We start from the raw sequence: 16,394 nt of genomic DNA on the forward strand, positions 1-16,394 counted from the left end.
AGGTATACGAGGCGCACTTTTTTAAAATACATTGTGAAAGGTTGCCGACGGTGAACGTTTTCAAAGTCGCAAAAACGTAAATAATGGCTCCAAACCGACTGAATATTCACTGCACACTTTCGCCCTTATGCCCCGCCCTGCGATGTCCTGGCGACAATAGCGACACGTCATCTTGACGTCGCGCATCCTCAGCCATTTAGAATGCGGGACGCTTATACATTAATTTCGTTGTAATATCGAGATGTGAGGTCAACTCTAAACATATTCCCACTTGTCCAATCCAAGGTAGCCAGTTCAAACTGTACCAAAACCCCGGAATATTCTATTTCACATGCGCACTAATTTCTTCTTCTCCTGACTTATTTTTCCCGGTTTTTCCGTACTCCTTCAATTGCCCAGGAGCCAAATTATTAATGGGACATCCGATATTTTAATATACCATGTATGAATAACGTTTTACAGTGGCTGTGTATGCTTAAAACGTTACATATATAATATTCAAAATATCAATATTTACTCTGGGATTCCTATAAAGATTCGTGCTGTTTGTTGTTCTTTCCACAAGATGACGCTATAGTAGCGATATAAGCTGCCAGAAAGATTATATAAATTCATTATTACACTTCGGTTCACATTCAGTATGTGTATAGCCCCTGTACCTTCGCAATCATTCGCGCTTCTATTCAATGCACGGCTATGAATGAGGGTTCGTCTAGATCGGATTAGCACTTGGTTCTGTGTGCACGTCTTAGGGCTTACTAAGGCACGTTATTAATTTGGAGAGCGACATAATCGCTGTTGGTATGTCCATATGGGTGCGTTTTAATATAGAGATCCCAGGCACTCGGTGTGTAAACTAACTTCGTTGGTTCACTCGCGATCGGTGTGGTCGTGAATACATAGTGACCGATCGATAACAACCTCGGGAGACCGAAAAACAGCTGCAGGGTTTGCTGTTTCAGAGCGAATCCGTATTTCATTATATTAGAAATGTATTCCGCATTAGATTTCTGTGAATGTATTTCAGTTTTTTTGCTGCTATTTGGTGGTTTGGTCACCAAATAAGAGTAAAGATCTTCGGGTGCTTTTGCTCTATACACAGTGAGTTGAGCATATGGTAGAGCGTGACCACGGTAATAGTTTCGCTGATGTCGAATATGCAACGTAGGTGTAGCTTATGTAATTAAATCTTATTATTGTCTGTGTTCGGTGCTTCCTGTAGACAGCCAATGGCGCACTAGAGATGGAAACACTGTCGACGAATCGATGTCAGTTCTCTTAATGGCTAACGTTTGTACGAAGTCCCTGCAGTGAACAACAGAGAACAAAAAAAAAAAAATCGGGTTTCGTAATGTTGTTTTGTCTAGAGCGATAGTACTTGAACTAGAATCTTGAGAGACAGTCCATTCGCCTCTGACCAGATGTAACACTCGCGACCTGTCAGATTTGTAAGACTGTATAGCTGCTATAGTTTCACCAGTAGTATCTGCAAGACACTTTCCTGAACCAACCTCTGTTCTCTGGAACACAGACGCAAAATGCGAGCAAGCCGGCGTGGAATTGTTGTTGGCAACATTTCCCTGAGCCTGGAACGTGATGCATAAACCGACGTCTCGTCGGTACGTGTCGTGTTTTCGTGCGTAGCTCCTCAGCCTCAGCGAAACGTTACGAACCTCTATATCTTGCCTGCTTATTGATAATCAACAACGCGCCCACCAGCTCGAGTGGCATAGTGGTTAGGATAATCGCTTTCCACGCCGAGACTGGGAGGGGACACGGGTTCGAATCCCGGAATCGGCTGTGCTGTGTCAGGTTTTTAAGTGGGGCTTCCTGCAGGCTTTCCTGAGGTATCTCGGCAAAGTTCATCCAGAAGTCGACCCAGGACGCATACTGACCCCACTTCTTCCTGCTCTCCTCTCTCCATCTGTCTATGCCTGTCTGTCGCTCATGACCACTAACGCGAAATAAGAGAGAAAGAAAAACGACCCTCCCTAAGGGCTGCTACTAATTCCTCTTGTAGATTTGTTGCCATGCGCGCTACAGGTAATGAAGTAGGAGCGGCGAAAGAATGAAGGTGAATAAGACGAGAGCGGGGCTGATGAAGAGATGGAAGTGTGTGTGTGTGGGGGGGGGGGGGGTATGTATTTATTTATTTGTAAGTTCCCCTCAAGATTAGAGCACTACAGAGGGGAGTGGATTAACACACAACACAACAGAACTGACTGCTAAATGATGAATGATGACGTCGAGAGGCAATGACACTTAAATAATGATGGCGTCAAGGGGTCAAAACAAGCAATAAGATAACGAAGTGCTGACGTACAGCATGTGTGTACAGAGTCGATTGCCAACGAATTAATACTGTCTATTATTAATAAAAAAAACATTACAGAGTACTACAGAAACTGCTCACTCCATGAATCAATTCATTTCATTCACAAATCATTCATTACATTCATCGCCAAACACATCATCATGTTCATCACAAGTTGTTCATCAAATCATTTCATTTAACGGTCACTATTTACAGTACTGCTGCTGTCATGTTCTCGTATGACGTTACACACAGTTGAGCGAAATGCTGAAAAATTGCGAGATGTGATAAGCGACGTGGGAAGGAAATTCAGTTCCTTGATGTTCGCGGTATAAATGAGTCTGAGAAGGTCCTAGTTTTACCCCGGGGTTTACCAACTTTGTGAACACAAACATCCCATGCCATCATCGCTTCTCCTTCATTTATTTTTGCTATTTTGAATGCGTTACAGGCGTGTGGAAAACATATGAAGGCGGAATGAGAGGCGGAATATATTTATTAGAGCCAGGGAAAAAAGGAGGAGAGGTTCGCCAAACGATATGTCGACTTGCAATTCCGCGAAAAAAAAAAGAGAAATGAAAGAGAAAGAAAGAAAAAGAAACAAAAGCGAAAGAATGAGCTGAAGCACATAGTGGGCTGGTTGGTGACATTGGCTGGGCGCTCCCTTCCATGAAGGTTTCGAGCGTAGAGTTTGCTTTGTTGACTTTGGTGATGTTGCCTGTGTTAATGGGTTGATGATTTTGACTGGTAAGTTGCAGCTCTGTTTGAGAGTTCTGCTAGTAGGTTGAACGTTGACGGCCGTTGGATGGTGATCGAGCCTGTTTGACAGCGTTGGGATGAAATTGGTAGAGTAGTCTTAGACGAAAAATGTTGCTCTGCAGATCTTCTGGCTCTACGCTTTACGACACGCTATGCTCCGGAACACCGAAAGGTTGCTTTAAATGCAGCGGACGCAACGTTATTTACATTAATACAATTTTCTCTTGTGGTTCTTTTCAAGAGTTTGAGTTTGAATGACAAAAATAAAGACGTGGAGAAGTTGAATTCGAGAAATTCGCCCAATTGGATACTAAGGTAAAAAGTATACGCGTCAGCGTTTTCTATGTGCTTCACGAGGAATTGTAACTTTGCAGTGCTGGAAATGCCTGCACGGGTATGTCCTGTATGAAGCCAAATACCTGCCGGTCGGCGCCAGACAGTGGCATTTTTCGCCATTCCCTTCTCACAACGTTCAAAGAGCCTCACAGCATGTAACTTTGAAATGAACTCCGCTTTAGGAGTTGCATAACTCTAGTTGCATATATTGCGCGTCAAAGCTATTGTGTAAGCTATATATTGCGTCCTCGTTTACAAAAATCGTGGCCCACCATGCTAAGGGTGGCGTATAGTTCAAGTGTGATGAAAACAAGAATTATATCACATAGACTACACTTTGGTTGGGAGCAGATAGAGTTGATTGCTTAGTGATTGTCGTTTTCAAATCATGATCCTGGGTCAGCTAACTACATGCTAAAAACAACTCCCAATATATTTTCTACAACATCAAACAAGTCGCTGATGATGGGGCTTATCAATCAGTTTTTGTTTCCTTTTTCTATCACATCACATCACACCACACCACGCGGCATATGAATCAGTTCGTTTCTTTTTGTTCAATTCCTTGTGTTCGTGTTCTTTTTCCGAGTTATTTGAAGAACGTAATCTGGCTCACGTTGATTTTTAACTGCTTACTATGTGACCGACATAGAATTAGTATGTAGTATAGTTAGCGCGATATTTGGTCGGATTATCAACTGCGTTGGAAGAGAATACTAGTGCAACGTCATTCGTGCTCAATATACATATTGCATCTTTAGATGTATTTGCGATATCGGTTATATTTGTACTAAAAAACGCAGACTAAGAATACCCACCGCCCTGGGTGGATCTGTTGGCAACATACCCGCCTATACTGATTCCAAACTTGCGGCTTCGAACGCGACCGAGGGCTCCAGCAACGTCATGGCAGGGTGCAATTTCCTGAGGCATGTCGTCTTCCGCGAAGGACGTTAAACACGGTGTGCCATGAGCTGAGATTTCAGTGCACGTCAAAGAACCCTCCGGTGGGCAAAATTAATCCACAGATCGACCGCTGTGGCGCCGCCCATGATCATAATATAGTTGTCTGGCGAGGTAAAGCCACGAATTATCTCCAAGATGCCACCCTGAGGAACCGTGTTTCACTGTGCCGTGTGCCGTTTGTTTCACTGGTGAGTTGTAGTTGTTGAGTGTTGTTGTTGTACACGCTGTAAACGGTCTAATAAATATGAAGAAATGAGTGTAGGTACCGGATCGCGGGGATGCCATACCTATACCGGGTGTTTCAGTTAAATCCCCGGGCTAGATATTTCGCGAACGGGTGCACGAATCGAATAACTTTCTTTCTTACAAGTATCTGTCCCATACCACCTAGAAGCTACGCACCGTGCGAATGAGTGGGAGACGCTCATTATTTAAATAAAAATTCAAATGAGTTTCGTGAAACAACATAACTTCTAAAGCAAGGCGCTGTTGACATTAAAATGATTACTACCCCTTCTGGGAACTTCAGAGGACACCTTTTACTGAAAAATCTGCCACGGAAGCTGTGACCAGCGGCGACAAAATTATGTTTAAAAAATTATGTAAACAGAAACTAATCAATTACTGCAACAAATGACCCGCTTCGGTGGCAGATTTTTCTCTAAAATGTGCCCACTGAAGGTCCCAAAAGGGGTAGTACCCATTTTCATGTCGATGGCGCCCTGCTTTAGAAGTTACGTTTTTTCACAAAACTCATTTGAATTTTTATTTAAATAATGAGCGCCTCCCACTCATTCACACGATGAGCAGATTGTAGATGGTTATCGGACAGACACTTGTAAAAAAAAGTTAGTCGATTGGTACACCCGTTCGCGAATTACTTAGCCCGGGGATTTAACTGAAACACCTTGTATATGCAACTTCCTTAAAAGGCGACCATGATTGACGCCATCGAAAGCTTGCGTGAGATCAATAGCCGTCTTCAACGCGACGTGCCTTTCCTTGAAAGGACTGATAACATGTTTGTTTGAACTCGGTCGACTTGTGTGCACTGCAAGTGGAACCGAACTGCACACTAGAAATGATTTTTTGCTCTTCAGTTAGAAGCACGACACTCGAGTATCTCGTTCCGGGGAACTATTCATAACAACGAAACTGGCCTATAATTTGATTAGGGCGCTTGTCACTTTAGTTGATGCATGGAATGGGGAAAAACGCCCAATAAAGATTTCAACATGAGTAAGCAGTTTTATCCATATGTTACCTGCAAATATGTTCTCTCCTCCTCCTTCCCGCCTTCGATCGCCGTGTAAGGCCTTTGTTCCTGCGTTCTTCTGCCGTATTGTTTAGTTCTCATTTTACCGTTCGTCGCACCTATCGGAACTGTCCTTTGTTTGACAGTCCCTTCAGCGGCGATTGTCCTGTAGTGAAGGCGGCGTTGCTTTCCCTGGCAAGCGCAGTCAAGCACAGAGACGTCACTATTCTGAAAGGAAAGGCCTGTCGTGTACTTGTTGCGACGGAAGTGCAGTCGTGTGGACCAGCAAAGTACACTTAATTACCTTCCGCCACGGATTCTGTTGTACGCTTCGCTTTGTCTAGCCTGCTTAATCTATAGTGGCTTGACGTAACACATGATTGTGAATGGCACGCCGGCGTGTTGAGCGCTTTATAATTATGTGCTCTCCACCTTCTCCGTGTCCTTAACTGGCTTAACTGATATTTATGAAGACAAAGGAAAGAGGGACGTCACATAAACCTTAGCGACACGCATCGTTCTCGACGAAGCTGGGTTTTGAAGAAAATGTTTTCCACCTCCATGAATAACATCACTGAGTCGCTTTCATAATCTAAGACATTCTGTACCGTCTTTCTTCTCACCTTTTTTTTCTTTTTCTTTGACTCTGTTTGACGTGCATGTACGTGTTTTGGGACAAAGAAGTCCTGATACGCCGCTAAGGTATTCAAGAGACGCGTTCCTGACCCAACCCTTCGACGTCTCAGCGACACTGCTTGACGGAAACCGAATGTGAGAGCATTCTTCGTCCCATGCATTCACCCTCCCACTCCCTCCCGACCAAGCCGAGGCTTTCTTCCAGAGTACATGACTTGATGGCATCCTTATTGTTAGGTACTGCTGTTTCGTCAGAAGATCTCTAGATGCATGCTTGACAAAGCTGGATTTATTTCGCAGTAAATATAATTTCTTATATAAAAGCTCAAATTTCTTAACGTACATGGTTGTCTCATTTCGATGACGACCGACACTTCAAGAAGAGGCACCTACTTAAACAAGCTTTCGTTCGAAGTGGTTAATACTTGAACCTGCCAGTTAAAACGAAAATCTAACGCATTTTCAACACGACACCCCTATAGAGAGGCAAACTGTTCTATTCCTTCACTCTGCCGAGGCACATCATTATCTCTCCATTACAGTATGACGAACGATGAACGAGTGACGATTGAAGCGCAGCGCCTCCAATTCAAGCGGCACATTTTTGTTATCCATCACGTAGTGCGAACTCAAGCGCTTCACTGATAGGGAGTCTAGCTGGCGCTTACGTTAGTGGCGAGGATGCGGCAGCCATGTTAGCCTCCAGGTAACGGAGTCAATTGCTTAAGCAGGCTGCATTCCCACCTATAAGCGTCATGTTACACGGTACCAATTATTGGATAATAGGTTTAATTCAAATGTTCTTTTCTCTCGATTATTTCTCTTGAAGCAAAGATTGGCGTAACATGTGATGCAATTTTCTTGGAATTATCTAGGAGCTAGTTGTTAAAAGCCTGAACCGAAAGCTCAAATATTTGAAAAGAGCTAAAGGTAGGGCGCGTTTCATTGACAGAGCTGAGTGAAAGGTTTAACACCGGGAAAGAGCAAAAAATTGGTAGGTAGCGTTCCGCGTTGAGTGTTCCATTGGCAGAGCAGGGGCAACACATTTGCTCCAGGGACCGACTTTTTTTTTTACCCTGTAAGATCCTTGGGGCAAAGCCAGGCGGAACATGACAGAGTAGAAGAGCCACGCGTGCAGTGTTGTTTGAACTTTTGTTTCTCGTGTGTTGCGACGGATGTCGTGTGTCACTTAAACATTGAAAACATGGCGCATCCGGCTGTGTGTACTTCAAATTATATGGCGCAATTCCCACACAGTTTGCTGAAACACATGTGGCCAAAGCATACCCGAGATAGTGCGTCGCACCTTGAACCAGTTCTAGCATTCCAATGACGAAGCAGACCAGCACGATACCGCCTTGAGCGAGTGGCGGATCCGGAGGGGGAGGGGCGAGCAATCGCCCAAGAGAGAAAAAAAAGTTTATACATTGGATTTCCTGCTCTCCCCTTCCCCGCTACGCGCTTCGGCAAAGAAACCGTCACCCCCTCCCCCAAACCGAGGGTCTGGATTCACCCCTGCCGGGAGCATGCATTCAACCTCCACTCCGTGAGAAGCAAACGTTGCTGTCCTTATGGCATTCGCCATTAAAACGGGCTGCATCTTTGAATATTCCGCAAAACGCGTCTAAATGCAGCAACTTTATTGGGAAGAAGGAGTTACGGCGGCCACACTCGTAACTTATCCCTTCTTTCCATCTGCTGTCTCCAGAAGTTTTACGGACGGACCTACACGGCTGTCGACTTTGCAGGGCCTGTTGTGAAGTCATTGGGGCATATTAAAGGTGGGATTGCTGAAGGTCTTCAACCGTGACCACTCTAGCTGGGGAATGCAGCTCGAGTGTGCGGCGTGTGCTGCTGGTCACTTGTCTGACATCGACCTCGTCGTGCGCGGGTACATGCAAGATGAAGCTATCGATTTAATAATGTTGCATAGTGAAATAAATTAACAAATTGCATTATTTCCTCCGAAGACGTGGACCCGTGTTGAGGACCCGTAAGGCGTCAGCATTACTGCTCGATCGCAAGACAGACTCGGATACGAGTATAAAGGTAATTAGAGTAGGATTACACGTAATGCGTGTGACCCAGTTTGTGTGGCGACATCCTGCACGTGACGCGGGGTAGGACTGCGGATAATTTCGATCATATGGGGTTCTTTGTACGGGCTTCGGAAATCCCCGACACACGTAGCTGGATTACTTCCAGCTACACTATGGTGGATATGGCGGTGGTTGTGGAATTGCTTACCGTAGTCGGCCACAGTCATGCGGGCAACGTCACAGCTATCACAGGGGAGGGATCGTGAGTCCTCGGCCGATACCACAAGGAATTAGACCGACGTTTGCCTTGAGCCCCCCCCCCCCCCCCGAGTTTGGGGAAAACCCAGGGAAAACACCCAGACAGCCGGCGCTCGGATTCGAACCTGGTTCACCTCGTATATTTACTGTTGCGCCCCGTTTCAACCGCCGTGTGTGCCAGTCAAACCCATTCACTCATTTTTTTTCTTATGCATTGCTGATCGGATTGATTGTATCGGAACATTATGCACGCGCGGCTTGAACGACACTTGACCAGCGTATTGAGCGACCTAAGATCGTGAAGCTAACAACAACTGTAAAACCTACATTTAATTTTTTCTTAAAACCAACCAACCGACGAACCAACAATTGTGTTGCCTGGGGTCATGTGTTGTGTTTGGTAGACGTCTTGCGGCGGGACAATACAGGTCCAGACATGTCCACCTTATGTCTATGATGATACAAAATTTGTTGATGGTGTTGCTGTGTGTTGAGCGGGACATATCCGCAAGTTATGTAACGAACTACATAACGGAAGAAGGCTGGACATGGTAACTGAAAAATTTTTGTATTCTGCTTACGCCTGACCCTATCTGCAAGTATCGTCACGCACGCGTGCAAATTGTACTATTCTAAAACGCAAAAATTCTGAACACATGTTAAGAAATACCGATATCTTATTACCGCATCAACAGTATTCAGTTCGCAAGCTCCCGTTGTGCCGACTGCGGCTTTTTTGTATAAATGTGGACTACATGATCACGCATGGAACAGAAACAAATTTACTGGCTACTTTGTTCACGAAGCAGCGCGGTGTAAACCCCAAGCATAATGCAAATAGCGCGGCTGCTCTGGACATCGAACAAGACCACGGAGACAACCCAATATGTTCAGAGGAGGTGTCTACGCCCATGACACGATTAAAAAGACCAGTGTGCTTGCACATCACATTTGATGTTTTCTTTGAGGCAGAGTCTTTTAGTCTGCAGTGGTGGTGGTGATGACGGGAGCATGGTAAAAATGAAGAGGTCTTTTGGTGATTCCGACCGAATCTCCGCATGCAGAATACATTCTACCGCAATGTATGCGCGATTTGGTCGCGAAAGACAAAGTAAATGTGTATCGAATACGCTATGCAAGTAGTTCAGTTGTCTGCGTAGCTTTACTGTTTCCTACTCTCCCCTGTTGCCCATGGAGCACGTCATTGGTCCCTCTCTCAAATAAGGATGCAACAGCAAATAGTTGAAGGTTACGAGGAGTACGTAGTTCCTTCTGTGAACCGATGCCTGTCTATTGGTGCCTTGTGATTGGATAAACACTTCATCACGTGGTTTATCCACTTTGCGCTCTCCCCTGCGAAGAGACAGATTGTTGCGGCGTATTGTTTGCGTCTTTGTTTGTTTTTTTGCACTCGTGGTAATCTTGTTCTGCGAGCTTCCGACGCCGAAGTACTGGTAGGAATTAGCACGAGTGGCGTGAATGCCACGTCATGACACTTATTTCGTGCTTTGCGTCGATTGCGGACTGTTCGAAGTCGTATGTGGAGCGAATGGGCTTGTGATGGCCGAAGTAAGTGACGGAATGTACACAGGTTATGGCCTCAGTTTCTTGATGTAGTCGCTGCCGTCTTGCTTGAACTGCTTTGGCCTTCTCACTTGAATCGCGATGCATTAGCGTATTCCGTGAGTGTGAACCTAATCAAACACAAATGACTCACTTCAGGAGAAACTTCAAAGGAGAAACGTCACACTGTTTGGTCGCTTCGCCTGCACGTATTAAGCCAGTACAGCGAAAGCACGCTTCACTTCGACTTCGCTTCGACTGTCACTTCACTATGCTTACTCACTTACACTCTCTTTACTCTCACCTCTCCCTATTCACACTTCACTTCCTACCTATGGAATGCATGAAGGTCCGTGACGAAGGAAATGGTAGTGTTAAGATCCCTGATCATGTTGACGTGACATCTACTATCTCACTTCAATACACCACGCAAGTATGTCAACTGTCTCCGCAGCTCCCCAGTTTTTCTCTGTTCCGTATTGCAAATGGAGCGACGTCATTGACCCCTCTCCCATAAAAGAGCGTAAAAGCTGAACGTGAGGCGCGAGCGGTTTCTACGTGCAGTACAATGCGGGTCAACGTATACTCCCTTACGGTTGCCTTCTGAGTGGACAGACACCTCGTCACGTGGTCCCTCCAAGCTTTGCCCTCTCCCATGTGTAGAGTCAAACTGTCGTAGCGTATAGGGCGCATGTCGCCCCGAGTATAGTCTCTACTAGAAGTCCCGCATTAACTGCAGCTGTGTCACATCGCCATCACCATCACCAACTGGAGTGCGTATGGGCTGTCGCATTAAAGGGAGATTCCGGGACAATCCGAAACTATCATAATAGCTGTGTAAATGAGCTCGATACATTCTTCCGAAATGAGAAATAAAATTGGTTTGGCAGTGGGGGCTCCTTAGTCGCTAAATGAGCTGGAAAGCTCAAAACGAAACCGAAACTTCCGAACGTTCCCTCTCGCACCTCCTGTACCATGCGTATGGCGGACTAGCCCGCCATACCATGCGTGACGTCACCAGTAGGTTCGTGTGGGCCACTGGTTGTTTTTCGGGCACGTGCTTTGTAACTTCTTCGTGCCACATGAATGTCCAGTCATCTGCTTCCTCAATTTCGTTCGAAAATATTCGCCAGCGGTAAGAGCAAAACGTAAGGAAAGCCGTACACGAGGAACACAGTTGAGTTGAAGCCCAGTGTTGCTTAACTGCTTTTTTCCTGGAGGAGCGCCTAATCACTCAAAGGAAAATATTCATTTTCTCACTATCTGTGCCACTTGGGGATGAGAAATTGTATACGCTGAAATATTATACGGCACGAATTGATGTCGCACTGTTACCCCAACACGTTTTTGGTGCGGAGTCTCCCTTTAAAGTACCATGGAACTTTAGACACAATCGGCCGACGATGTTAGATTTGGACATTTGCCAAATGACAGATGAGAAGCGCAAGGGTACAAGCAAATCCACTGCGGCTGTCACCCCTAGCGATTTGTGTTTTTCATGTAGAGAGGGACACGCTGTCTTGAATGAGCATATTTATGCTTGCATGTATTCCACTTCTTCTCATACCCTTTCTCATCTTTTCTTCGATCTAGTATGGCGGCTAGAATGGCTGCTGTGTTTATCGATGACTACCCCGGATAGAAGACGATCTTCCCGTTGACAAATGGTCCTAGAACGGCCGCATTGCTTATCGTAGATATTCCCAAAAGTAGCTGCCATGGGACATATCGAGCGATATTAACCCAACAGTGTTTGATTTCCTGTTTCGACCTGCATGTGGGCACGCGCAGGCAGTGGCAGTATAAAAACAGACAGTGTGTCCCAGACTTGCTTTCTTGGAAATGCGAAAAGCGTTTTCGTGTGCATAATAATGCGAGTACGTTATTAAGCGAGGTTACATGCAGTCGCATACCAGCTTCTGAATTTCTCGCACAAGGGACCGCTGTAGCAGACCATACCGAGATATTAAGTGGCAACGGAGCGAATAAGACGAATGACACACATAGGCACGGTTTCACCATCGCCGATTAACATTGGAACCGAGATTAACGGCCCCTTAACCTGAATTTAACGCTTAACCCTGCTTCATCAAAGGCAGTTATTGTCACTGAAGCGTTCATCATGTCACCAACTAACGTTTTTAAGAGAGATTTGAGTGTTCAAGTTTTAGCAATCCCTGATCTCGGTTTAAAGTTAACCAGCGTTGGTGAAACCGTGCCTAAAGTATACAATCTTTACTCTGAAATAGCGTTGGTCCGAAGCACCCACTGCAACCAGCACGTCGACGCACATGTAGCTGCCCTGCAACTGTCCAATATATTCCTGGCCGCATCAAGTGTGACGTGGATTAACACACTGCACAAGCCGCACAAACCGGACCGCACCGGACCGCAAGGACCGCACAAACAGGAAAAATGAGTTGGCACTGCATTCCACGACTGCATAGGTGCGGACGCGAATGGCTGGGTTGACGTATGAACCTGCATGATGTACTACCCCGCAACGTTGGCGTGTTGGGGGCTCGAAATTCGCAAGGTGTTCCTTGTTCGTGATATAGGCCGATTGGCAGAGGAGTCTTCCCGCTATCGTGGCTTAATGACACCTTGACCACCCTCACTACAAGATCCTTATTGGTGTTTCCTACCGTCAGCAGAATAATGTTTGTTCTGTAACTGAGCTCGCACTAGAGCTAGAGCGAAAGCACTCGCATTTGTTAAAATGAATTTTCCAACCCACAAAATAATGCTTTTTGATGATTCCAATTTCCCGGATATCGATCCATCATCCCGAAGCCTCCACGACTCTGTCATCCGAGTTTTGTGGACTATGCTTATCGTTTGACATGCAGCAGCTACTTACTGAGCCTACGCGTATTTGTGAATCTCATGAAAATATTTTTGATTTCGTTCTTACAGAATAACCAGAGCTATTCTCTTCAATTGCACTTTTTGATGGCCTCAGCGACCACAGGTTTATATACGCCCGTATTAATGTCCCGCACGTCGAACGCAAGAATAAGAAGTTTGACATAATAGACTACGCCAAGGGCGATTATGATGTCATAAACAGGGAACTAGGCACGTTTTTTGATGAGTTTGTTCGGTTGTTTTCGACGCGATCTGTTGAGGGCAATGGGAATGGGGGATTTCAAGATTACCCTTAACAACCGGACGGTAAAGTACATACCTAAATTACTGCGCTGTCATCTCAGAGCTCGCCCTGGTACGACCGTGCGTTGAAATGCTAGGCCAACAAAAAGAAACGTGCATACCGCAATGGGATGACGCGCAACAACAGTTCCGCCTGGGAAGACTATAAAGTGGAAGCCAAGGAATATTATCTAGCAATCAAAGAAGAGAAACGCTCGTGTTTCAACACGACACGCCCTACTCTTTTAAGCAATAACCTTAGAAAGTCTGGAAGGTCATAAACCCAAATAAGGACTGCCGCATCCAATTGAGAGATGGTTGCGGTGATGTTGTGCATTTAGAGCGAAGTGCTGCCATACTAAATACTTACTTTTCTTCACTGTTCGTCTCTGAAAGTGCCTTTGATGTTCCTCATGTTATGTGTTCGACACTGTTACGATGCCTGGCATCACTATTGACCATCATGGTGTAGCTAAGCTTATGGAGTGTGCACGATCATCATCATCTCCTGACTTTGCCAGAATCAATCCCAAAGTGCTTAAGGATACCTTTGCAACATCTAGCCAGATCCTGACTCTCATCTTCAATCAATCCTTGTTAATCGGACAAGTTCCCGACGACTGGCATGCGGCCAAGGTTATACCTATCATCAAGACTGGTGATGCCTTTACTCCCTCAAATTATAGGCCCATTTCACTAACCAACATTCCTTGTAAGTTAATGGAACACATTATATAACCCCATGTTCGCCAACATCTTTCCTGTGTAAATTGCTTTTATGATTTTCAGCATGGATTTAGGAACGGGTACCCCAGTGAGACGCAACTCGTTGAGTTTGATGCATAATATAAAAGCCACCTCGCTTGCTTCTTAGTCATTTTTTCATTTTTTCATTAGTTGAGTTTGTTCACGATATCCGGAGTTGCCTCGACTCCAACGAATACGCGGACGCCATCAGCCTAGATTTTTCCAGGGCTTTTCACACTGTTCCTCATTGCCGTCTCTTGACTAAACTCTCATCTTTAAATCTCGACCCTTCAGTCTTAACCTGAATCAGAGCATTTCTTTCTGACCGTAAACAGGTGGTTTTCAGTAGCAACACTCTATCGAGCTTCACTCGAGTACACTACACTCTAAATCTTTTCACACCCCTTAAGGTGTAAAATGGCTGTACACAGCAGTAATACACCCTTTGTGCACCCCAAACATCTGTTTGAGAGCTCTTGAGGGTGTAAGAATGGTGTATTACACCCTTTTCAGGAAAATCTCGGTGAGGGTATGATACAGGGTGTATTCTAAGGTGTGTTTGAATCTTGAACATACATTGACTTTGTTTACTGAAAGGAGATCGAATACTACAGACATGACAGGGGAACATTATAAAGGAGCGCATTACATAACAACAACAACAATCATATTTTGACGATGAAGTGGGCAGGTTTTCCACATTACATAATTGCGAAACACTAGAAGAACGCTCGACATGACGAAATAATAACCACATGTCATGACTAACAGCCAGACGTGGATTAATTCAGGCACACTAAGGAGAGCTTGACATAAGTTAAGAAATAACATAGGCAATCAGAGAGCGCATCACATGAATTGATATAAGTAAGTCACACTACAGAAGCGCATTACATGGATTGATAACGCGCCTGCCGTCCGGGAGTGTGTGTAGGTTCAGCACCGTCAGGTGAAACGCTCTTCCAATTTTCCAAAACAGTGGATTCCTGAGTGGTGGTTACCATATGGACATGCATGTGGCAATCGTATTCGACGGTGGTTAAACACAGGGCAATGAAAATAATCTGAGAATTTACAACATATATTCCTAAGATCTCAGAAAATACCGGCATGTAATTTTCAGGAATTTCTTTTACAATTACACAACTTACTGAAACTGTAAAGCCATCAATCGTGACACTTCTGACAGACATCGCAATGTCAACAACTATATTGTCAGAAACATTGTTTCGTATGTGACATTCTAGTACCTGTTCAAGTGACACCTCTCTTGTTCCATTAGTTTTCAATAAAAATTAAAAAATCAGAGCTTATAACAAGCCATACATACCATTTTTCATATAGCTCATTGAAGTGTGTTCTGGCGAATTGGACTATCCTTGAGTTGCCCAGTATAGCCGTATATATTTCTTGTACACATAGTTGATCGCCTTAGAGTTAACCAATTACCTATAGACATGCTGCATGAGCAGACCAACTTTTACGGAATACTTTAAATGCAGTGAAACTTTTTATAGATATGTTCATTTGGTGATTATCAAAATGACATACAATTACACTTCATTCCTAGAGGGTCCTGGGCATATACCCAGAAAGCGTTGTCAGCTCGATGCGAAAAAAGTAGTTTTTTCGCATCAAGCTGACAACATTTTCTGCGTATTTTCTTATTCGGCGTTGCGAATTACACCCTTTCACATGATTGCACCCTAACAATGTTGATGGCGTTAAACTACACATTAAAAGGTGCATGCCCTGCACATTTGGGTTTACACCCTTTAAGGTGTAAAGAGGTTTAGAGTGTAAGGTGTTCCTCACGGGTCCGTTCTTTGCCCTCTTTTATTTATTTCTTTTATATAAGTGATCTACCCCAGTCCCTTAGTAGTACCACTCGACTTTTCGCGGACGACTGTGTCTTATACAGGAAGATGGCGTCCAGTGCTGACCATGATCTTCTCAAGGAGGACTTACACGCTGTATCGAGGTGGTGTAACACTTGGCCCATTTCTCTCAACGCCACCAAATGCAAAGTCATGACTCCTTCACGTTTTTCAGCTCACATTTCTACATCTTACTTGCTGAATGGCTCCCAACAACTTCGTGTTCCTACGTACAAATATCTTGGCCTGCATTTGGAATCGACCATACATTGGTCTAATCATAGTGACAAAATTGTGTCGGAAGCCAACAGGACCCTTGGCTATTTTCGTCGCCATCTTGCACTCGCTCCATCTCAAATTAAGCTTCGATCATATCGCGCTTTCGTATTACCTGCCAGAATACGCCTCCACTGTTTGGGACCCACGTCAGGAATATCTAGCTCTGGAATCAGTTCAGAACAGGGCCGCACGTTTCATCACTTCCAATTATTCAC

General features: G+C 44.8%; 1 protein-coding gene across 1 annotated transcript in view; it reads left to right on the forward strand.

Annotated features, from left to right (window-relative positions):
- LOC135385293 (sex peptide receptor-like) overlaps positions 1-16,394 on the forward strand; it is a 480,167-nt gene that overhangs the window by 349,238 nt on the left and 114,535 nt on the right.

This window comes from Ornithodoros turicata, chromosome 2, assembly GCF_037126465.1.
Source record: "Ornithodoros turicata isolate Travis chromosome 2, ASM3712646v1, whole genome shotgun sequence".
In the NCBI taxonomy this organism is placed as follows: Eukaryota; Metazoa; Arthropoda; class Arachnida; order Ixodida; family Argasidae; genus Ornithodoros; species Ornithodoros turicata.